Source organism: Ambystoma mexicanum, chromosome 11 (assembly GCF_040938575.1).
Source record: "Ambystoma mexicanum isolate Mex_15411 chromosome 11, UKY_AmexF1_1, whole genome shotgun sequence".
NCBI classification, from domain to species: Eukaryota; Metazoa; Chordata; class Amphibia; order Caudata; family Ambystomatidae; genus Ambystoma; species Ambystoma mexicanum.
In genome coordinates this window covers 356,841,506-356,858,109 of record NC_090934.1, presented here as the reverse complement: position 1 = coordinate 356,858,109, position 16,604 = coordinate 356,841,506, and the positions used below count along the sequence as shown (strand labels likewise).

Below are 16,604 nucleotides of genomic sequence, written 5' to 3'. Positions count from 1 at the left end.
CGGAGGCGTGAGCCTCCTTGCACGTACCCTTGCCTGTTCAGTGTACCGAGGCAATAGATGGTTTTGCCGGTAGCGTTATTTTGTCTGGAGTAAATAAATATTCCGATACCAGGTGGGTCTTCTGTGACCCTTGCCCACCTGGAGGTACTAGTGCTTTCCCACCCAGAGGTACTTGCATGTGAATAGGCCGGGGATTTCCCCCCTGAACGGTCCTGTGAAGACTCCAGAACGGAGGAGGCAGTCTTCACTTGGGTATTGACAGCCGGTGCCGAAACCAGTACCTTACCTGAAGGTATAGTCCCCTGCCTAACCGATATCGGCCTCCCTCCTGTTCCGAATGAAGACCTCGGTCGCCTTCGGTACCGGTCTCAGCTCGGACATGGAGAGAAGACGAGTCCGCAGAGACCTCGAGTAAATTGCACAGCAAAATATGCAGGTACTCACCGGGTGATGTATACCCAGACAGCGGATGGAGGCATGGTGGGGATCGGCCGCTGAAAAATGCTTCTAGCAACGGATGCACCGTTTAAAGCCTGTTGCATACAGCATTTGTAGAGGGAGGCACCACAAACTGAAAAAATAAGAATCAATCAATAGGAAAGAAGGGATGGACAGCCAAAGGAACGCCCCAAAAAGTGAGCCGCAGCGCAGCAAAAAATTCTGACCTGCCCAGTAGGTGGAACAACAGGAACTGGGTGTGAACCGTTGGTGACGTGAGGGTAAGATGTGGGCCTGGCGCACGCAGGGACACACGTGATGTAGGCCCTTCCCCTTCCAAAACTCTTAAAGTGACAGCTATCTTTTTCAGCCAGCTTTTCCAGCCTGCCTGTGGATGCAGGCGTTTCCAACCAGTTGGAAAGGAGGGAGAGCCAGGACGACAGAGAAATGAAGAGCTCTAGCCCTGCCCTCACACACAATATCGGTATGCAGTGATTTAATCGATTAAATAACAGAGTGTTAACAAATGTAAAACAACACATTTAATAATGTTTTAACACTTAAAAGATTTGTACTGTTAATCTTCTATTAATAATGCTTATAAATAAATATCTATTTTGTCTATTTTAAATGCAGTTTTTTGTCCATTAGCTGTCACTAGCGCTAATAGTTTTTAATGTAGTTCAACCAGAAACTTTTAGATTACATTTTTCTTGTGTTTTCATGCAAACAGTCGCGTGTGTCCAGCTTCCGTTTTTTTCAGAATTTTATTTTAACATTGGATTGGATTTACTCTGCCTTTTCTTCTTTTTCATTCCTCTGAACTTTGTCTACATATCGCTTTATGGATATCGGATGCTCTTAGTTTTACTTTCAATTGATTTTCAGAACTCTTGGACTTTTTCAATTGATTTTTCCATGGATTTATGTGCATTTTTCCAGAGGATGTTTGGGTTTCGGATGCATTTCGATTAACCTTTCCTGGATTTATGGAACTCTTGGACTATTAACCATGTTTTTATCCTTCGACGAAGATAAATCTGGAATTTTTATTTTTCAATGTTGCATTTCCTCGGTTTCTCTTCCTTTTTTCACAGTTTCTCTTCTTTTTTCACTTTGTCAGTATTTATTTTGTGTTTTCAGTATTCCAAATTAAATGAGACTCTGTAAATAATGATCATTCTTCTATTTTGCCAACATTTTCCACGCTTTCCTTAAGTCTAATAGCTGCATCCCTGTATTTCTTTCTTTGCACTCCAGGTTTTTCTCTCGATAAAGCTTGGGCAGTACATTATTCCACAAGGATTGTTCTTTTTTTAAATGTTTGATGAAACTCCTAGGTCTGGGATTCACTCTGCTAAAAGAATCTATCAGTCCATTGTGTCAGACTTCCAAAGAATTGTTGGTTTTGGGCGTTTCCTCAATACTCGCCACGTAACAGTTCCATATAGTTTTTTGGTATTGTGGCCGCCTCCTTGTCCCATTTCTGGTTAGTTGTCCTATCCAGGTTGTATTAAAGTAGTCCAACAATGGTTCGAATAATTCTTTGTTTTGCTTGAAATAGTCTTTTTGTGTTTCCATTTCTTAATATTTTTCCACTTTTTCTGGCACAAATGCTAATAAAAAAGTATCTTTATGTTAAATTCAAACTCTTTCCTGTGAATATTGAATTTGTAGTCCGCTTGTCTTTGCTTTTTTCACTTTACTCTAGTGATATGGCAAAAGATAATCTTGTATTTTTGCATTTTCAAAAGTTTTCATTTACACTTTTTATTTGCTGTATTTCATAATCCATGACTATTTGCTCTGGCGGGACAGGATAAATTGCATTCCTGTGTTATTTATAAAATTCACTGTATGTATCGTAGCTTTTTGATAGCATTAAACTGTAGATTATTTGGAAAAGAATGTTGTTGACGTTTGTGTACTGAATAAAATTGGTTTAATGGTCACTGGCAAACCATGAAAATCCTGTCAACTTGCTATATTTTCAAATTTTTCAAATCATGTAATCCATGTTCTGTTCCGAAAATTAGTCTTCCCTTTTTTTTGGTTATCATAAAGTACAAATGGTTCGTTCTTCTCAATTACTCGTAGCTCATTTGGTATTTGTAGATCTTCATATGTAAGTGGTTGCAGCGGTACATTTTCCTTTTGTTTTTGTTTTCTACTGCATATTCATCTCTGTTGTAATTTCACATTTGTCCTGCTATGTGAAATGGCACATTTTGACAAATCTGTTTAATTATAAAGAGGCTAGCTTGCTCACTTTGTCTGCTATTTCTTTCATTTCCACAATGTGTTTTTATTTCCATTGCTTCCACCCAGTATACAATTGTGTTCTTTCCACTACCAAATTATATCCTTTTGTTATTGCTCTACCTCAGCAATTGTGACTATAGTAGCTTGAACACTTTCAGTATGTACACTCCTCCTTTTCTCTTTCGTTATTCAGTTCGTAACCATTTAATATTAAATGTTTCTTTCTCTTTCGTGACAACAAATTGCAATCCTTTCTCTGCCATGGCGTATCCTGTCAAAAAACAGAAATACTGTTCAAAACTTTATTGAAGTTATAATTTACTATTTTTTTCTTTCTATTCATTTCTCTTCCCTTCACTTTACATCCTCACTTATTTAACGTTCTTACCTTCCATATAATATTCGATTCTTCAATAACTGTCCTCTGTCAGTTGCAATATTCTCTCTGTCGCAGTTACCTCAAACCGACAACCGTTTAAATTTCTTCAGTACTCGTATTGTCATTTTACTTCCGCATTTAGGTTCTTTTCTCTATTCAAGCACAACCTATTAATTTTACACGGGATTCGTTATTCCAAATTCAATGTTTCTCATTTACATTGACCTCCATATAATTCGCTAATTATCTCTGTTATTTAGTTTTCGCTATTTCCTACATTCATTATTTTTTTCCTCAGTACAATCACATTTAACCACAATGTCTAACATTTCTCATTCATGCTGCACCAAGACACACTTCCATCTATATACTTAGGCTCCACCCTACATCGCCGCAGGAGAAGGCCACAGTGCTATTAGGCCACACCAGAGGTAGATGTGAAATACACAAAAGCCAATTAACATATTAAAGCCTATTATTGTTAAGATATGAAAGTCATGACATCTGAAATCCAATATTTAATTGTGCATGGCATCTGGCCTAATGGAAACAGACTGCTTTATCTTTGTATGTATAAAACCTGAGATAGAATTCCACAAATGCATCTTCAGGGTTACCTAAAGAGACAATTTTAATTTTAAAAGATAAATGGGAGGAAAATTGTGTGCACCTGTATTTGGCGACCCAAGAAGGCAAAGTTGCTGGTCAAAATGTAACCCACAAATGCTTAACTAAAGTGCAAGGTGCCAAAAAGGTGTTCACGCATGTTTTGTTATTCTCGAACTACAATGACAAAAGTGACACTGAAATACAGATAGACATCACCAAACAAAGGATGCAGATTTCCCAGTGAACTATGAATGAACACTTTTTTGAATTAGACATTAAGAAAATAACTTCTCAATACCATAACACTATTGTTGCAAAGACAAACATGTGAAAGATGACATTGTGATGTACATTACAATCAGAATATGTGATTGACCACACATATATGAAAATATTGTATTCCTTTATGATTTGATATGGCATTTATAATGCGCCTGTACACAAGTGTTTCCAGGCGCAACAAGACAGTGTGGGGAAAAAAGGGAGGACAAAAAGTTCTTGTGTCATTCAGATCGCGGAAGTGCATAGAGGGGGAGAGGGGAGAAACGACAAGAGGGGTGTAGGAGAAGTGCAAATGGAGGGGAGAGGGAGAAGGGCAGGTAAAGTGCAGCCAAAGGGTGGCTAACTGCTGGTAATCAGATGGTACAGCCAGCGGATAGCTAATAAGTGCAGAGAGTGGGTGAACTGTAGGGTTACAGATACGTAGCAGAAGTGCTAGGAGGGACAAGAGTCAGTGCAAGGTGGAAGTGGACAGGCAGGGACCTGGTCGCAAGTTCAGAGGGTGGCCAGGTAAGCCAGGTGTTTGGAACAGATGGGTCATCTGGATGGGAGAGGAAGGCAGAAGCGAAGAGGAAGTTGCAACAGTAGTCCGATTTAACAATTTTGAGAATATATGGGAGATAAATCCTACCAATAAAAATTCACCATCTGAGGTTAATGGGAGACTTTGCACTGGGACCTGTCAGACCCTTCCATTCATCATGAGCTTCACAAATGGCCTTTAAGAGCTGCTCAGATGATTCAGTATGCTAAAACAAGGTTTTGTTTCCAGGTGTAGAGTTCAATAGGAATAAAGCTGACCATTTAAAATCTGCATTATTTGTTGCATTTTAAAAACTATTTGGCTATATGTTTAAAGGTTTAGAATCAAAAGTACAAGTGTCCTGAAACCGCAAGTGTCTCCCCTACAAAAGACCACCAAATATGTTATTCGAAATGATACATTATATAAATATTAATAATTCAATCACGATTCCTCACACACACGTTCGATGTACCTGAATTCATATTGACCGTGCAAATCTGGAAATCCATATTAAATCAATGCAGACAATTTCAAAAAGAAGATCTGGAAGAAAGTAGGATTATAAGTAATATGCAGTTCACCCCTGTCACATGTGGAAAATTATAATCAACCTCTGAAATTAGGGAGTGTATTCTATCGGCTTGTCAGCTAGTTAAGCAAGTCAATGGAGAAGTTTGACTAATCAGAAATAGTGATGTCAAAATGACAGTGTGGGAAAACGAGGGCTTAAATTCTAATCCACAGAAGTTGGGTGAAAGCTCTAGAATTTTGAAGGATGCAGACAGGGCAGCGTCTGTCCATTGGTTGAGCACTGAGGTGGGATGACAACTTGGGGTCTGAGACAGAGACCCTGGGCCCTGTCCAAGAAGACGACTGAGGCAGATTAGACCTGAGGGAGACCTGCTTTCCTAGAGGTGAATAAAGAGGTGAGCAGAAGAGCCTGGCTTACTGGAGAGTACCTGGGGGCTTTTAAGTTCCATGCTGTCTGTGTGCTTTAAAATGATAATTCAAAGCAAGTATAAAAAGCCCCAGGTCCTGCAGAATTATTTCTGTGCCAAGTTCTAGGAGTGGGAGGGACACCACTAGGGGGATTGATTCCAGTTGGAATTCTTTTGTATTTTTGCAGAAAATGCACCTTGCTTTCTCACTGTATTTTAAGCCATTCCATTTAAATAAGGGCAAGTAGCATGCTTCAGCATTTCTGTGCTGTGTGTGTATGAGGGTACAATGACATTATCCAGCACAGAAAGCAGATTATTGTGCTGATCATAGACAAGTAAATTAAACCCTGTGTGTTTTCAGTGGTGTATTACATTGTATTTGTGGACTGGTGTACAACATATCCACAGTTCCAAAATGCATTTATAAATTAGTGGCACGTGAAAGCCATATATATTTAAAAAAAGAAAAATTGGGATAAAAGAGCTTAGCTGGGCCATTTCTATTCAGGTAGAAAATGATGCTATTTCAGATGAAGAGTAATATGTCCCTAATAACCTTGTGTTGAAATGAGAAGATCCCAGATTAGATGTACTTAAATCACCTAAAGGAATTGGGGGTGAGGGGGCGGGGGGGTTTGTTTCTGTTCTTTCAGAAAAATAATTTTGGGTTGATGCACATTGTAGATAAAATCAATATTCTGTGCATTTGAAATTGATAGCACAGCTTCCCTAAACTCAAGCCTGTAGATTTTGATGCAACCCACCACAGCTTGTATTTCAGTTCCATACAAATGCTAGAAACCAATCATACCACATCGCAACACATTGCCAGCGGGAAATATCTAGCAAAGGCATTTTTCTGTGCAACATATCTCCGATACCAATACTTGTTTTTGATATTGGAGAAAATAAATGCAAAGTGATTTATACTACACATGTGTAGTGAAAGCATGACCTATATTAGCCAGCAAGTAGTATCTAAAGACATTTAAGTTGCAGTGGGCTATTTAAAAATATGTCTATATAAAGTATTATTTGATTCACTTAATAATGTACGTGTGTGAAAGGAGTGAAATTTTACGGGCCGGGTGATTACTATCTTAGTTACTGTGGTGACTTCCCAAGCATTACATTGGCGGGAACCCATGGGAGTCCCTTCCTAGGCTCCAGAGTGTCTAGGCAGGCAGGAAGTGGGGGAGGAGTTTCCCACCATCCTGTCCTTTGTCTGCCAGAGTGCCTGAATAGGACCAGCTGCCACATGGGGTCTAGCTGTCCTGATTAGACAGCCAAACGCCCCTTTCTATATAATACATGCAGAGATTGCAAAGGAGTGTGAGCTGGAACTGTATAAAAGGTGAGACTTCTGGAGTGAAAAGCAAGTCGGCCACTGGAAGCTGAAGTAACCGAAGAAGACGACCAAAGATGCCTGCAAAAACCTTTGCAACACCGTGAAGCAACCACTGCTGTCGTGACCCTGTTTGCTGTGCAAAAGAGGAGCTCTGAAGAGAACAACTCCTTCCCTTTGGCTTGTGGGAACAACCAGCCCTAAGACGAACTTTGAATTGAGTGATCTCCGTAGGTCTTAAGAGTTTCCAGAGCTGCAGTACCCCTATACCAGAAGGCCTGCTGCCCCTTTTGAGTCCATTGTTGTGGAAAGGTCGAATCCATCCAACCCTTAAGGACACTCTAGAGATCCGATCAACTCACCCAGACGGCCTCATCGGAGCGTGGGACTGCAGGAAGCGAAGAAGATTGACCGGACGATCCACATCCTTGGTTGGTGCTGCTGAAAAGGTGCCAAAACCGCAAGGTGAACCAAGAAGTTGCTGAAAGTTGTGCCTCAGATCCTCCCTCGAGACTGCTGCTTCGAGATCCCGTCCATTGTCCTGCCATCAGTCATCAGACCAAGGAATCCGGAGGTCGGATCCAGAGCTGCAACATTGTGGAGCATCCAGCACGAACATTTTCTTCTAACCTAAGGATCTGTAGGTGAAAAGGTATTGCTTCCCTCATTCCAAGAAATTGCTCCCGAGCGTTTGAGTGCATATAGAGGTGCCCAGGGTAAACCCCTCTTACCTCCGACTCAAGTCGCTGCTTGTGTCCCTTATCGAGTCCTTTGAAAGGTTTTCTTTGTTAGTTGTTAACTTGCTGCTTCGTTAACACTAGAGACTGGAAGAAATCCACAGCAACTCTTCATATTCTTCTGCTTGTCAAGACTTTGAGCCCTCTCTGAATTGCCTTTAGCTAGGGTTGCGTTTTGGCACAAAAGATCTACTGGGCGAAGAAAACTTTTCTAGAACCTAGAACGAGGCTAATCCTACACTAACTAACCCTTTTCCTCCCTTTAAGTGACTTTACTGTATGTGTTGGCAGAGTAAATGCATTACTAAATGAACTGTTAAAAACCACAAGTGCGGGTAGTAACTGATCATACATTGTCTTTTCCCTTTCTAACGTTGCTACAAAAGTAACCGCAAATAAACTCAAAAGTTAAAGTGTCCTTTGAAGTGTAGTCTCAAATATTCCGAAGTGTGAAAGTGTAAACGTCTAAAGTATTTAAAGTGATTCTGGTGTGTGTATTCTTTTATATAAATTATAAGTGTAAGAGTTTCTTTGGTGTGCATGTCTAACTAGGTTCAGTGTACTTAACTACAGCTCACATCTTCCTCTTAAAATCAGCCCGACTCTACTGCAATTCTACCAAGATCCTGAGTTAGTATAGACTGATACTAAGAGTTGGAAATCTACAATAGCTTACTAAAGTCTTACTATCAGTATGACTTCAGGAAAACTCCCCTAACACTGGTGGTACAGTTGGTGGGATTTGTGTAGATTGGATTACATTAATTCCTGGTTGTATTGCACTCAAAGAATCCATCCTCAAAGTCACTATACTGTGAAGAACTAAAACTATGTCCACTATGGAAAACTAGAAGGCAAAAGCTCTTCTATATCTTACTGTTGAAAAACAGAAAGAAATGTGTAAAGATAAATGGCTTAGTACAAAAGGAAACAAAGCCGAGTTAATCCCAAACTTGTTGGATTACCAAACTGCAAGTAGACCTATAACCAGACTTCCAGAATTGATCTAGAAGATAATGATGGTCAAAGTGTAACATTTATCCCTCAACTTCCGGAAAACGAGGTAGATGATGAAATGGAAGAGAATGGAAATGGTAATCCACTTCCCAATACTCTAACCTCACCCTACATGTATCCAACATGTAAGCTGAGCTGGTTCTACAGAAAGAGAAATGACAATGCAGCTTGAATTTAGGAAACTGGAAATTCAGTCTGAAATGAGAGAAGAAATAAGGAAGGAACTACAACTCATGGAAAAGACGCAGCATGAACTAGAGATGAAAATGTTGTCCCTTGATTCCACTTTTGTTTCAGAGTCATCTTTGCCAGACCACTCTAGAAACAGGGAGCCTCGTTCCCCCCAATTATTTGGTGAGTTTGTATGATGTGAAAAACAACATTCTTGATTGGCTATTACATTTGACTATTCAAAAGTACATTTGAATTTACATGTAAAGTACAAGGTATATGTGAAAGTAAGTTTGTTCCATGGGTAATCTCTAGGCTCCTCCAGAATGGCTGTGATGGAGTTGAATGATGTTGATTGACAAGATTACCAGTTGGTAAAAAAACTGCTCTCATAGCCAGGTTGGGAAGATCCCTTCCCAATACCTAAATAGGATTAGGGACCACAAGAAGGTATATGATAACTTGTGGGCCACTTGGGTGTGTGAACGCCTGAAAAATCTAGATGGGTGGATTAAGGGTTTCAAAGTGAGCTCTTGTGAAGGCATGAGGTGCCTCGTCAGGCTGGAAGGTATTTTTGATGTCCGTTCCCCAGAGCCGAGACAGCACCTTGCCAACTCCAAGGAACTGGACCCCAAGAAGCTAACAGTTGCTGCTGACTTGTGTGTAGCTAACAGGGCTACCCGCAAGGATTTGGGGGCTCCTCACAAGAAAGAGGATGGGGAAATAGCATAAAAAGGATGAGAAGGATCATTCCAAAAAATCACCAACCAAAAGAGGGCCACAGACATAACACATGAAAATATCCCCCCCAAAAAACTTTAGGGCTAGTGAAACCTTTGGACCGAAACCAGAGGAAGTTTTATCAGAACACCCCCACCCCCATTTAAAAAGACTTTTGGAAACATGTGGTTTGTGGGTCTGGTGACCATGTGAAAGGAGATCCCAGATGTAAGGGTAAACATTTAGGGATCCCCTCTGTCAGCTTAGCATTGACACATGATGTGGATAGACCAATGATAGGGACTAGCTTTCACCTTCTAGCTGAAGAACCCATTGGTGTCCAGACTGGAGTTTCTTCAGTATCTCTGGGACTGTGGCAACAACAGAACATTGAGGTCTGAAATGCCATTCCTGATAATACTAGAGTATTATAAAGACGCTGTGCTTGTAAATGGTCAGGACACCCATGCCATCAGAGACACTGGGCCAGTGTAACTGTGGTAGATCAAAGTTTCTTTCAACCTAAGGAAGTAACAAAGGCTCCCAAAAGGTTTTCCTGTGGAAAACCTAGAGGTCACCCCTTTGACCACACCACCAGCTGAGTTGGTGCTGAAGAAATCCCCTGAAGAACCCTCTTCTGACGAGTCAGAAGAGGAGGAGATTCAACCCTGTCTGGAAGATCTGGATCCAAGAGACCGTACTGAGATGCAGACTTTGCTTGCACAAGGTGGACCCTCAAGAACAAACTTCAGTAGGGGACAGAGAGAGGATCCCTCTCTAGAAGGTCTGCATGAGCAAGCAGCTTCCCAGAGTGAAGGGCAAGACCTGGGAAGCATAGGCTATACTAGGAGGGTGAACTTCCCTACAGTGAGCCTATGGAGTCTAATCCAGGGGACCTCAGGAGACTGGTGGTACCCCAAGAAATGAGACCCACATACCAACAGTTGGCACATGAAGTACTCCTGGCTGGTCACTTAAGCTTTAAGAGGACCAATGAGAGGATATAATTGTACTTTTACTGGCCCAAGATGGGTACAGAGATTGAAAAACACTGTAGGAATTGTTGCACTTGCCAGTTATCTGGTAAGAGTGGAGCCAGGAATGTGACACCCTTAGTGCCTCCCCCAGTTGGGGAATTTCTTTTGAGAGGGTGGGGATTGACATTGTTGGTCCCCTAGACCCTCCAACATCTTCAGGCAACCGATTTATATTGGTTGTGGTGGACCATGCCACCAGGTACCCTGAAGCTATTCCACTTAGAACTGTTACTGCACAGAGAGTGGCTAGGGCTCTACTTGGTATTTTTAACTGAGTAGGATTTCCTAAGGAGGTTGTATCCGACAGGGGGTCAAATTGTATGCCCCACTACATGCAGGCCATGTGGAAAACCTGTGGGGTCACCTACAAGTTCTCAACTGCCCAACACCTTCGGACAAATGGGTTGGTAGAGATGTTTAATAGGACAATGAAGAGCATGATTGGATCTTCGGAAGAACCACTTGAGGAAGTGGTGCCTTCTTCTGTCATGCCTTCTAATTGCATATAGAGAAGTTCCTCGAGCTGCAGTGGGCTCTAGCCCATTTGAGTTACTGTATGGTCATCTTGTCAGAGGCCCTTTGGCACTGATCAAGCAGGGTCTGGAGAGTGTTCCTTCCCTCGAGCCAGTAAGGAGGACTATGAGCTAGGCATCAGAAAGAGGATGGCAGAAATGATGACAGAGGGTACTGAGAATTTGAAAGCTGGTCAAGCTCTGGCTAAGCAATGGCAAAACACGAAGGCAAACATGGTGGAGTTTACTCCAGACCAACAAGTTCTCCTCACGGTCCTAGTAAGACAGAGGGTATTACAGGACAAATGGACAGGACCCTTCAAAGATATAGGAAAACTCAGAGAGGTCAACTATTTGGTAGACTTGGGCCACCCCAAGGATGTCCCCAGGGTCTTTCATGCAAACGGTCTGAAGGTTTATGTTTCCAGACCAGATATAGGACCTTTGCTCTTAGCCTCTGATCAAGAAAAGGAGGAGAGTGAGCCTCTCCCACATCTTTCAAGGGGACACCCTTCAGATGGGTTGGTAGAAGGGGTAAAACGGTCTACTAATCTGAGACTGCAGCAAAAGGAGCAGTGCAAGTCTGTGTTAACTCACTTTGCCCCTCTGTTCTCACAATTAAAAAAAAAAAAACATAATGTACATGTTTAATATTCATGTGATTATTACATGCGAGTATAACAACTTCCCTCCGCAACTCCCAACACCCTTTCCCACCCCCTGAGACTACACAATGCTTCTGAACACAGCCCTTTTTATATCAGAGCCACTTCATCCGTGGCAACGGATTCACTTACAGGGATCTCCCCTTTGTCTAGGGTATCATGTATAGAGGCTGTTAAATTAGCTAGCAATTGTCCCCACATATCCACTCCTCGTACTTCCTCTTCACTGCTGGTCGCTTCCGACCGCATTGGACCATTTTATCAGATCTCCCCACCATACTCATGCTACCGTTCTTGCCTGTGCTTTCCATCCCATTGCTATTCTTCGTATTGCCAGAATATAGGCCAAATCCTTCAGCTTACTTATATGTTTAGCTCGCTTGAGTCTCGGGAAGCACCCCAGCAGACAGGCCTTTGGGGAGTCTACGTCCACCGTGATCCCAGCTTCCGCTAACAGCTGTGCCGCCTCCCTCCAAAATCTTCTGATTTCCCCACATGCCCTAAAACATATGCACCAGGTTAGCATCTCTCTCCCCCCATTTCGGACAGGCCTGATCTCCTGCCTGATTAAACCTGGCTATTTTGTATGGAGTCAGATATGCCCCATGAGTCACATACAGTTGAATCTGCTGAAATGTTGCATTCTTCGATAACTCCATTCCCAGTCTGCCAATGGTGCACCAAGGTCCGCCTCCCACTTCCCTCTGACTTGATCTATTTCTCACCCCAATGCAGGCATCAATAACTCAAATACGTGAGACTTCATGTCCCCCTTCTGACACATCATAAAAGGATTCAACCACCCTATCTGGCTGCATATACGTGTCGGGATCTGGCCATCTCAATTTCAAGCTTTTCAGAAGTCTGACGTGCGTGATGTACTGACCTCTATGCATCCCATTATCTACGAATAGCTCTTTGAATCGCTGGGGTTTTCCTTATTTAAAGCACACCTCCTACTGTGGCTACTCCCATAGGTTCCCAACTGTTTCGTACTCTCTTCCTGGTCTGTTCATCTATCCCCGCTAGTGCCCCCAGCGGCACCTGTGGGGAGTACTGTGTTGTGGGACCTAGCAGCCACAGTGCCCTACGCCATATGTTGTAGCCCAGTCGCAGCAGGAGGTGCCTGCTAGTTGTGTAAATTAGATAACGAAATCACTTCCTTCAAGAAGAACGGCCTGCATGCTGTTTTCAGCAGCCTCAATTCGGTAGTCTGTTTGTCTGACAGCCATCTGGCTACGTGTTGCAGCTGACTGGCCACTAAGTACATCTCGAAGTTGGGTAATTTAATACCTCCACGTTCATAAGAGTTCTGGAGCTTCCATAACGCCACTCTGTTTCCCAATTTATGCCAAATGAAGCCCCAGGATATGCCATGTAATTGACCCAAAAACTTTTTCGGGATCTCAAAGGGGACATTGGCGAAATAATGCAACAGTCTCGGCAGCACCACCATCTTCAGTAGTGCCACCCGCCCCATCATGGTTAATGGCAGCCTCCCCCAGAATGTTATGATATTCTCTATCCTCCCCACTGCTTTCTCAATGTTGTGTTTATGTTCCTTCTTGGGGTCGTGATATATGTCTACTCGCAGTTATCTGAACGTATCTAGCTGCCATTTGATAGGCAGTACCGACAGACTATGTATGGGGTTCCGTCTCTAACCTCCTAAGGGGTACAAACTAGATTTTTGGGGAATCACTGATATGCCAGACATGAAGGTGTACCATGCTAGCAACTGCAGGACATATTGCAAATTCTCTTCCAGATAACTCAAATACAGCAACATGTCATCAGCATACAGCGAGACCAGGTCTCTACCGTCCTGTGCGTTTACTCCCAGCTCCCCAAATTCCGGCCTCAGGTAAACCGCTAGTGGCTCCAGTGCCCTCTGTTCTCACTTACACCAGGCTTGATCCCCTTGGGCCAACATGACATTGACACAGGTGATGTGTACCTGTTAAAAGCAGGGGCTACAGTCTGTCAGATAATGTAAGGAATCACATAAAAGAAGAGGTCAATAAGATGCTTGACCTTGAACATTCCACAAGTCCATGGGCTAGCCCAGTTGTGTTAGTACCAAAGGCAGGAACTAAGGAACTTAGATTCTGCGAGTACTTTAGGGCATTAAATGAAGTTACTGAGACTGATGCCCATCGCTTGCCAAGGACAGATGAACTGGTGGATAAGCTGGGCTTGGCAAAATTCCTCCATCCTTTTGACCAGACAAGTGGTTATTGGCAGATTGCCATGGTTAACCAGTCCAAGGAGAAGACAGCATTCTCAATCCCAGAAGGCTTGTACCAGTTTAAGGTCATGCCCTTTGGTTTAAAGAATGCACCTGCCCCATTCCAGAGAATGGTTCTAAATGGGTTAGCGAACGTCTGCATGGCATACTTGGATGACGTAGCAGTTTTCAGGCCTACCTGGGAAGAACATCTTGACCACCTAGGGCATGTGTTGCAGGACCTTCAACAGGCCAATCTGAACATCAAAGCAAGTAAATGCCAAGTTGGTCACAGTAAAGTGGTCTACCTTGGTCATAAGGTAGGAGGAGGGGAGATCAAACCCTTACCCAGCAAAGTACAGGCTGTACAAGACTGGACCACTCCAACTACTCAAACTCAAGTAAAACCCTACTTAGGACTTCCTGGGTATTAGAGGAACTTCACTGAGAACTATGGAACCATAGCTTCTCCTCTGAATACCATACCCTCTCACAGGTACCCTAAAAAGATCATGTGGAATGAGGACTGTGAAAAAGCCGGCCAGGGGGTGAAAGATGCCCCCTGTAAAGCTCCAGTGCTGAGAGATCCAGATTACATCCAGATTACACTCAGGCCTACCTAGTCAAAACTGATGCTTCCAACACAGGGATAATAGCGGTCTTGAGCCAATTTGATAGCAAAGGCAGGGAGCACCCAATCTGCTTTATTAAAAGAACATTAAAAGATGGGGAAAAAAAGGTGGGCAACCATTGAATGTGAATGTTTTTCTATTGTGTGGGCCCTGAAGAAATTCAGACCATACCTCTACAGAACTACTTTCAAGATTCAAACTGACAACCAACCCTTAAGGTGGCTGATGCAAATGAATGGAGAAAACCCAAAGTTGCTCAGGTGGTCCATAAATCTGCAAAGCTTTGACATTGAGCACAGGTCAGGTACCCAACATAAGAATGCTGCTTTCTCCAGAAAGTATGACCGACTGGATCAAAAGAGCCATCCAGGAGTGGATTAGATTCTCCTGTCCCTAGTCTGGGGAGAGGGGGGGGGGGGGGGGAGTATTAGGGAGATCAGTTTTATGCTTCATCCCCACTCCTAGTGAGACCCGCCACCCCCAGAACATTTTGCTGGACTTCTGGATCTTTTTCTTGCAATCCTGAATGAGTGGAGCCTGTTTGCACTCATTCATTCATTCATTCTTGTGTCTCTGTCTTTTTGGTACTCTATTCGTGTATTCTACCTGTACTACAGAGTCTATCTGCTCCATAGCTCTTAAATGCATCTGCATTTCCCTACTGTAGCACACAGCTCCTTATGGGCAGTGTTGCTGGATACCCTTAAGGTACCCCCTTAAGACTTTTGTATCGTTATATAACAGCTGAATCGATCCAAATCTCTTTAGAACCCCAGGAGACACCAAACATCCGATCCAACTCGCCCAGAGCCCTGCATCAGAGCGTGGGACTGCAGGAAGCGAAGAAGATTGACCCGACGATTTGTGTCCTTTATTGGTGCTGCTGAAAAGGCGCCAAAACAGCAGAGTGAACCAAGAAGTTGCTGAAAGTCAATCCTCAGGTCCTCCCTCGAGACTGCTAATGAGAGATCCCGTCCATTGTCCTGCCTTCAGTCATCAGACCAAGGAAATTGGAGGTTGGGTCTAGAGCTGCAACATCGTGGAGCATCCAGCATGAACATGTTGTTCTACACTAAGGTACAGTGCGGAAAAAGGTATTGCTTACCTGAATCCAAGAAGTCGCTCCAGAAGTTTTGAGTGCACAAAGAGGTGCCCAGAGTAATCCCCTCTTACCTCCAACTCAAGCCGCTGCTTGTGTCCCTTATCGAGTCCTTTGCAAGGTCTCCCTTGTTAGTTACCTTGCTGCTTCCATAACACTAGAGACTGGAAGAAACCTACAGGAACTTTTCGTATTCTGCTGCTTGTCAAGACTTTGAGCTCTCTCCGAACTGCCATTAGCTAGGGTTATATTTTGGGACTCAAAAGACTTACTGGGTGAATAAACCCTCTCTATAACCTTGAACCAGGCTAATGCTGCACTAACTAACCATTTTCCTCCCTTTAAGTGACTTTACTATATGTGTTTGCATTTCCGTATGAACTGTTAAAAACCGCAGGTGCGCGTAATAACCGATAATACGATAAAATTGTCTTTTCCTTTTCTAACATTGCTACAAATGTAACCGCGACCAAACACAAAAGTGAAAATGTCCTTTGAAGTGTATTCTCAAATATTCCTAAGTGTTACAGTGTATGTAGATATAATAGAAATATAATTTTATATAAATTAGAAGTGTAAGAGTTTCTTTGGTGTACATGTCAAACTAGGTTCAGTGTACTTACCTACAGCTCACATCTTCCTCTTAAGATAAGTCTGACAGCTCTGCCACTCTATCAAGGTCCTAAGACCTTTAACTGATACTAAGAGTTGGAGATCTACAAACCACTGGGATAGCTTACTAAAGTCTTACTGCCAGTAGGACTTTAGGAAAACTCCCCTAATAGTTTGTATACTACAGGGTGTTAAATCGGAAAATGTTCCTTAGCGAATTGAGTAATTTAATCCACAACATTGCTGACAAAGCAAAAACATATCAGCAACTGTGTTAGCATCACTGCAACTTGTATACTCCTACCTGCGGTGCCCATCATTCAGGGAGTCTCAAAGTCATTCCAAGGACTGGGACTTGGGCAAGAGGCACTCTAATTTAGCCACTGTACAATTTGA

General features: G+C 42.7%; 1 protein-coding gene across 9 annotated transcripts in view; it reads right to left on the bottom strand.

The window, feature by feature from the left end:
• EYA3 (EYA transcriptional coactivator and phosphatase 3) overlaps positions 1 to 16,604 on the bottom strand; it is a 2,553,793-nt gene that overhangs the window by 1,129,461 nt on the left and 1,407,728 nt on the right. The gene's annotated exons all lie outside the window — the stretch shown is intronic.